At 37.5% G+C, this 7,172-nt stretch overlaps 1 non-coding gene across 1 annotated transcript; it reads left to right on the forward strand.

Annotated features, from left to right (window-relative positions):
- The first annotated feature begins 5,903 nt into the window (after window positions 1-5,903).
- LOC116622926 lies at window positions 5,904-6,010 on the forward strand. The gene has a single exon (XR_004297640.1). It is a non-coding gene; the product is annotated as a U6 spliceosomal RNA (small nuclear RNA).
- The last annotated feature ends 1,162 nt before the right edge of the window (window positions 6,011-7,172 follow it).

Here is a 7,172-nt window from a genome sequence, read left to right on the forward strand (position 1 = left end):
TAATGCTTATTTTTGGAGAGTAAGCTGTTAGAGTCTACTGACATTTATAAGGAAGAAAGAGAAAAATCCTCATTTTTTCAGTTCTCAAGTTGTCACCTATCAGGAACATAGCCAAGAACAAAAAATAAGTTATAAAAATATCTCTGAGTGACCCAAGTATCAATATGCCCTGTTTTTTACTCATAGGAAAACTACTCAGATTAATCTCAACCCTTATTTACTCTTACTTTACATACACTTCCAGTAAGTTGCATTGTCTGGTTTCCAAGTCCAAAACAGTCTGGAAGCTGTGAACTAGAGATGGTATGGGAAGAGGCCCTTATGTAACCTCATGGAACATTGTAAGTGACATATTACTTTTAAGAGAATTTATCTTTATTTTCCTTAAAACATTTTTTTGAACCTTATCTCTCTTGAGTAAATACTCTTTCCCAACTTTAGGGCTGAGTACTTCAGACATTACTTAATTATCTCTCCCTCAATTTGATGAGGTAGGAATTACTATCAGCATGCATTCTCTTCCACTTCTCCTCCCTTTACTCTCATAGAACTAAGTGGTTAGGTAGGGATATTACATTTATTGAATTCATATTAAATTCATATGATAGGTTATGTAATATTTGAAGGATAGCATGAAAGGTATTGTTCTAGGAAAATTTGCTATCATGATTGCTGTTAAGAGACTATATATATATTCATATATCCTGACCACTCCACCTAACCTCTTGCCCCACCCCACCATTTCCATGGTAGATGATTTTTGCCTCTCATCAGAGGAGGGTCCAGGAAGGACATGGGCAGGTTTCCTGCTTATCCCGCACCAGCAGCCAATCACCTTATACAGTTTGCTCTACCCTTAAATTTAGGCAAGCCTGCAAGCATATGTATGTATACGTACAAAATGTTCTCAAATTCACTAGTAATCAAGGAAATGCAAATTAAAATCTGTTCATATTACTTATAATAAGAATACATTGATGCTAGGAGTAGAAATTTGTAAAACAATTTAGAGATTAACTTGGCGATACGTACCAATGTTATATCTATCCTAGTACCCAGAAATTCTACTCATAGGTCTATGTGCTAGGATTAACTCTCACACATGCACATACAGACAGAAATATAACACTACTATTGGAAGCAATTTTATGGTAGAAAAATCAGGAAGAATCCAAATGTCCATCAGCAAGACAGTGTTCCCATTATTGCTTTTCTACCCAATAGAATAATAAAGAGCAATGAAAAATCCACTGGCCCAGAGCTACATATATATCCACATGGATGAAAATCCAAGTTTAATACTGAATGAGGAAAGCAAGTTTCAGAAGGATACAAACAGTATACCATTTATATAAAATTTAAAACACTAAATATTATTCAAGCAAATATACATACAAAATCAAACTCCAAAGAAATCCTCTAAATCCTAGGCCATGATTACCTTTGGAAAGTGTAAATTTTTATCAAAGAGGCATCAACAAGGAGCATTAATTCTTTTGGTAATATATCATTTTTTTAAGTTGAGCGAGACATACATATGTATCTGTTTTATTATTTCAATACTTTTTTGTATGACTGAAATATTTCAATATAAATTAAAAATATGTAAAATTAAGGGTGCCTGGCTGGCTCATTTGGTAGAGCCTGTGACTCCTGATCTTGGGGTTGTGAGTTTGAGCCCCACATTGAGTGTAGAGATTATTTTATATATATATATATATGTATATACACACACATATATATATATAAAATACTGGTTACTACTAAGTCACAAAAACTGACACACCCAAGCCAAAACTCTCTTAAACGAATATCATCAAGATGACAATGGAGTTACATGTGAGACAGGAAACCATCAAAATCCTAGAGGAGAACATAGGCAGCAACCTCTTTGACCTCGGCTACAGCAGCTTCTTACTAGACATGTTACCGGAGGCAAGGGAAACAAAAGCAAAAACGAACTATTGGGACTTCATCAAGATAAAAAGTTTCTGCACAGTGAAGGAAACAATCAACAAAACTATGGAATGGGAGAAGATTTTTGCAAATGGCATATCTGATAAAGTGTTAGTATCCAAAATCTATAAAGAACTTATCAAACTCAACGCCCATAAAACAAATAATCCAGTTAAGAAATGGGAAGGCATAAATACACATTTTCCAAAAAAGGCATCCAGATGGCCAACAGACACATGAAAAGATGCTCAACATCACTCATCATCAGGAAAATGCAAATCAAAACCACAATGAGATACCACCTCACACCTGTCAGGATGGCTAAAATTAACAAGTCAGGAAACGACAGATGTTGGCGAGGATGTGGAGAAAGGGGAACCCTCCTACACTGTTGGTGGGAATGCAACCTGGTGCAGCCACTCTGGAGAACAGTATGGGGGTTCCTCAGAAAGTTGAAAATGGGACCCTATGACCAAGCAATTGCACTACTAGGTATTTACTCAAAGGATATAAAAATACAGATGTGAAGGGGCACATGCACCCCGATGTTTATAGCAGCATTATCAACAATAGCCAAACTATAGAGAGAGCCCAAATGTCCCTCGAATGATGAATGGATAAAGAAGATGTGGTATATATGCACAACGGAATATTATTCAGCCATAATAAAGAATGAAATCTTGCCATTTGCAAGGACATGGATGGAGCTAGAGTGCATCATGCTAAGTGAAATAAGTCAGTAAGAGAAAGACAAATACCATATGATTTCACTCATATGTGGAATCTAAGAAACAAAACAGATAAACATATGGGAAGGGGGAAAAAAGACAGAGAGAGGGAAACAAACCGTAAGAGACTTTTAACAATAAAGAACAAACTGAGGGGGCGCCTGGGTGGCTCAGTCGTTAAGCGTCTGCCTTCGGCTCAGGTCATGATCCCAGGGTCCTGGAATCGAGCCCCACATCGGGCTCCCTGCTCGGCGGGGAGCCTGCTTCTCCCTCTCCCACTCCCCCTGCTTGTGTTCCCTCTCTCGCTGTGTCTCTCTCTGTCAAATAAATAAATAAAATCTTAAAAAAAAAAAAAAAAAAGAACAAACTGAGGGTTGCTGGAGGGGAGGTGGGCAGAGGGTGGGCTGAATGGGTGACGGGCATTAAGGAGGGTACTTGTTATGATGAACCCTGGGTGCTGTACGTAAGTGATGAATCACTGAATTCTACCCCTGAAACCAATATGGCACTAATTAGAATTTAAATAAAAATTTGAAGAAAAAAAAAGCTGACAATAGAGTTGCATTTCCCCAAAATTCAATTACTTGCTAACCTCCACTAATAGAAAAAAAAAAGCTGAATTTCAGGAAGTGGAAAGATGCAAATATTCAGACACAAACGGGTACACACACACACACATATGCATAGACACACATACTCACCTGCACACTCATTAATAGCTATGGTAAAAAAATTCATGTATGAAAAGCATGTATATTATACTTTGAAAAATATGATAAGTAGGCATTTTAATGGCTATAATAAGTGACAACTAGCTTCAGGGAAGAGGACAAAATAATACATTATCCAGAAACAAACTGCAAAAGCTCAGGAGCATGGAGTGATTTAATGTAGGACCAAATGTTTATGATAATAACATATATTATTATTATTATAGTCTCTGCTTTTATTGTCTATAAATCTGTCAGTTTTTCTGTCCATCCTTTTATTTCCTTAACACTACACTTTAACCAATCAAGCAATGTTACATTCTCTACTTATTTACTTCTAGAAGCTCAACCATCAATAACATGCCCCTCTAACTCATGCAGATGCATTGATTATTCCTAAGTGGGCTAATAAAGAGGGGCACAGAGGGAATTCCACTCCTTGAACAGTGTATTTCATTCCAGGTCCCTGCTGCCTATGTGAGCGAGGAGAAATGGCTAAAAAGCAAAGCCCACTGCTTTGTACTGGCCTCACCATATCATGGATCTGTAGGAGCAGTTTCTATAGCCGGGAATTAAGGTCTTCATACTGGTTTTTATTTTCAGAGAGAAATAGTGTTCTGGAAACTAAAATAACCCATTCTTTTTGCTCGGGATCATTGAGATGCCCTATTGTAGAATTCCTTAGTTGTTTGCACCACTGATGTTACGTATCTTCTTGCTCAGATGTAAACTCCTGGATTCAGTCCACTAAGCTTATGTAAATAACTTGGTGAGATTCATTTAGAGTGAAATTTTAGTTTCTTTTTACTCCTGAAGGTGATGGTTCTAATTTTTAGCAGAAATGTGCCCTAGGCTAGCGGGTTCGGGCTTAAACTTGTTTCTTATTCATTGTCAATAGTTGCCTTTTAGGTTGATGTAATGAGTAAAGCTTAGCGGTGAAGTCCACCCAGACAGGATCTTTTTCAAGAAAGGCATGCTGCGTAGACCTTTGTCCCAAAGTAAGGGAGCAACTAGTCACAAGGCCAGCTGAAGCCTTCCACTGACACCTCTACTTTATGATGCTCAACAGGGAGTCTGCTTCTCCCTCAGGGAGTCTGCTTCTCCTTCTGACCCTTCCCCCCCATTCTCTCTTAAATACATACATACATACATACATACATAAAGGAAGGGGGGAAAATTGACGACTGCAGGGCTGAGAAAGTACTCTCAAAGTTTTTGTCCTTGACACCTCACCTTCCATTCTTTGCCCCTTTCATAGCTCTCTTCTCAAGACAATTCCCCCATTGTCTCCTTTACTTTTTCTATCGTGGATGAGTGTTATCTAATAAAATAATTGAAAACAAGTGCTTTGGTGAGTCACTTTGCGATGTTGGCCATAAATTTCAAGAGATAATTTGCTGGTTGACATTTTTAAGAGATTTATCACCATCCAAGGGAAGAAACACACCTACTACATTTATTGTATGTGTTGCTACAATATGGTGCTCGTGACTTGATGATAATCTACAGTTCATGCTGTAGTGGGATTTATCCAAAATGAAGAGATTTCTCTTCCTTCCACAAAACATGTAACACGCTATTGACCATATAAAGAGGCAAGTTAAATCTATGTTATTGAACGTTGAGTTTTTAGAATATCTATAGTGTTCACTTCAAAAAGTGCACATTCTTCTTTTATTAGTAAAATTTTTCCAGTTTGTATTTGTCATTAATCTGTTACATTTTACTGAGACTTTTACTTTATAATCAACTCCTCAGGCTTCAGGCCAACTTGATATCAAAAGGCTTCTCACAGGGTGGCTGGCGTAAGGGGAAGATGAGTGCAGGGTATGTGGAAACTCTCTACTATCTTTGCAACTCTTCGGTAAATCAAAAATTATTTCAAGACAAAATGTTTTCTTTTCTGTTGTTTTGTTTTTAAAGCCTTCTCAGGTGAATTTTTTCATTTGTCAGTGTGTTGACATTGGATTGAATTTTCTATCTGAACTTTATTAATTTTTTTCTTTCTTCTTTTCTGAGACAGCAGGTATGTGCCAAAGAGTATGGTCAAATATGTGCAACTTTTATGTCAAAAGTATGTCTTCTTGTGAGAGATTTTTTTTTTTTCCATTAAGAAGGGAAAAATGGCCATTTCTTTTAAACATCGAGAGCCTAAGACAGTGGGTACACTCTAGAAATCCAGCTGCTTCTTGAGGTCCATGTGCAAACAGTGTTTCTCCTCTTCACATTGAGCAACAAGCTCAAACTTCAGATTACATCATCGGCTATAAATTGTTTTATTAAAAGTTTCTCTAGGATGGCTTTCTTCAAATCCTTTTATTTTTATCAGGAAAAAAAATTTTAAGCAGAGAAAGTACTCAAATAATTTAGGCAGAAGTGAAAATTAATTTCAGCGTATGTTTTCCAATCGGGTTTCCATTTTATAAACAGAATTACAGAAAGCAAAATTTAGCATAAATGGGTGAATTTCGGGTCTTATTGAGCTGATATCTAAAAGCAGATCAATGGGGTGCTTGCTTCAGCAGCGCACATACTAAAATTGGAATGATACAGAGAGGAGTAGCATAGTCTCTGCACAAGGATGACACACAAATTTGTGAAGCATTCCATATTTTTATGTCCTTTAAAATTATGTTCAGTTCTTCGCTTTAATAAAGTCACCCTGGTATCAAAAAAATAAAATAAAAGCAGATAACGGGAATGCAGACACTCCTAGATCTTTGATACGCACAATATTAGTTACTACTTGGAAAAAAAAGACATACCAAAACACATCTGGAATTGACCTTTCTTTCCTTCTTTTTTGCCCCTGGCATAGTCATCTTGCTAGCCACATGCACCACGCATTCAGAGAAAGGGCCATTTTAGTATGGCTGCTGAATGTTATATAATGTGCTTCTAGGAAGCACCAATATATATGGAACCCTCTTTTACAAAGCTACACCTTGCACTGGGAATTGGAAGGCAATTTATTTTCAGAGTCTTTCTTTTTCTCTTTGGCTGGAAGGCTCAACCAGCCCTTCCTAGGTAGTCTCCCCTTGGGTAATCTTCCTAGCAACATCTCAGCAAGCAGACAATTCGTTTTTCCTTGGACAAGCTACAATTCATGTTATTGGGCAGACTGAAGATGTTCTTGTAAGGCTGTTCTTAATCGAGCTCTCTATTCTGGGTGCTCCTTCAGTCACTTCTACATGTGGGATTACCTTAAGGTTTCTCTTCAACCGGAAATGCTGCCACGTTCTAGGTTCATGGGTTTTTTCTACCAACTTCAGACATCTGGAGTGCACTGGCTATCCCCAGAGAGAGGTAGATGACCTCTTTGAGACCTCTAGTCTCTTCTTTCTTGTCTTGATGGGCCAAAATTATTAGTTGCTTATGGTAGGGTGGACATGTTGAATCTCAAATCTGCCAATGCCCCAGGCCAACTTATTGAGTCTTTTGTCATCTATAAAATAAAAGTCATAATTCTTACCTCTTAGAGACTTTGTGACAGTTTAACATGATTGATTTCGTATCTACATAGATACAGATATATAAAATCCTCCTGCATGTGCTCTATATCTTTGGTTTTCTTACGTTTTCATTTAAATTCCAGTCAGTGAACACACAGTGTAATATTAGTTTCAGGTGTACAATTTACTGACTCAACACTTCCATACAACACGTGGTGCTCATCACAAGTGCACTCCTTAATCCCCATCACCTATTTCGCCCATCCCCCCACCCACCTCCCCTCTGGTAACCATCAGTTTGTTCTCTAGAGTTAAGAGTCTGTTTC

The sequence above is a fragment of the Phoca vitulina genome, unplaced genomic scaffold (genome assembly GCF_004348235.1).
Source record: "Phoca vitulina isolate PV1807 unplaced genomic scaffold, GSC_HSeal_1.0 scaffold55, whole genome shotgun sequence".
In the NCBI taxonomy this organism is placed as follows: Eukaryota; Metazoa; Chordata; class Mammalia; order Carnivora; family Phocidae; genus Phoca; species Phoca vitulina.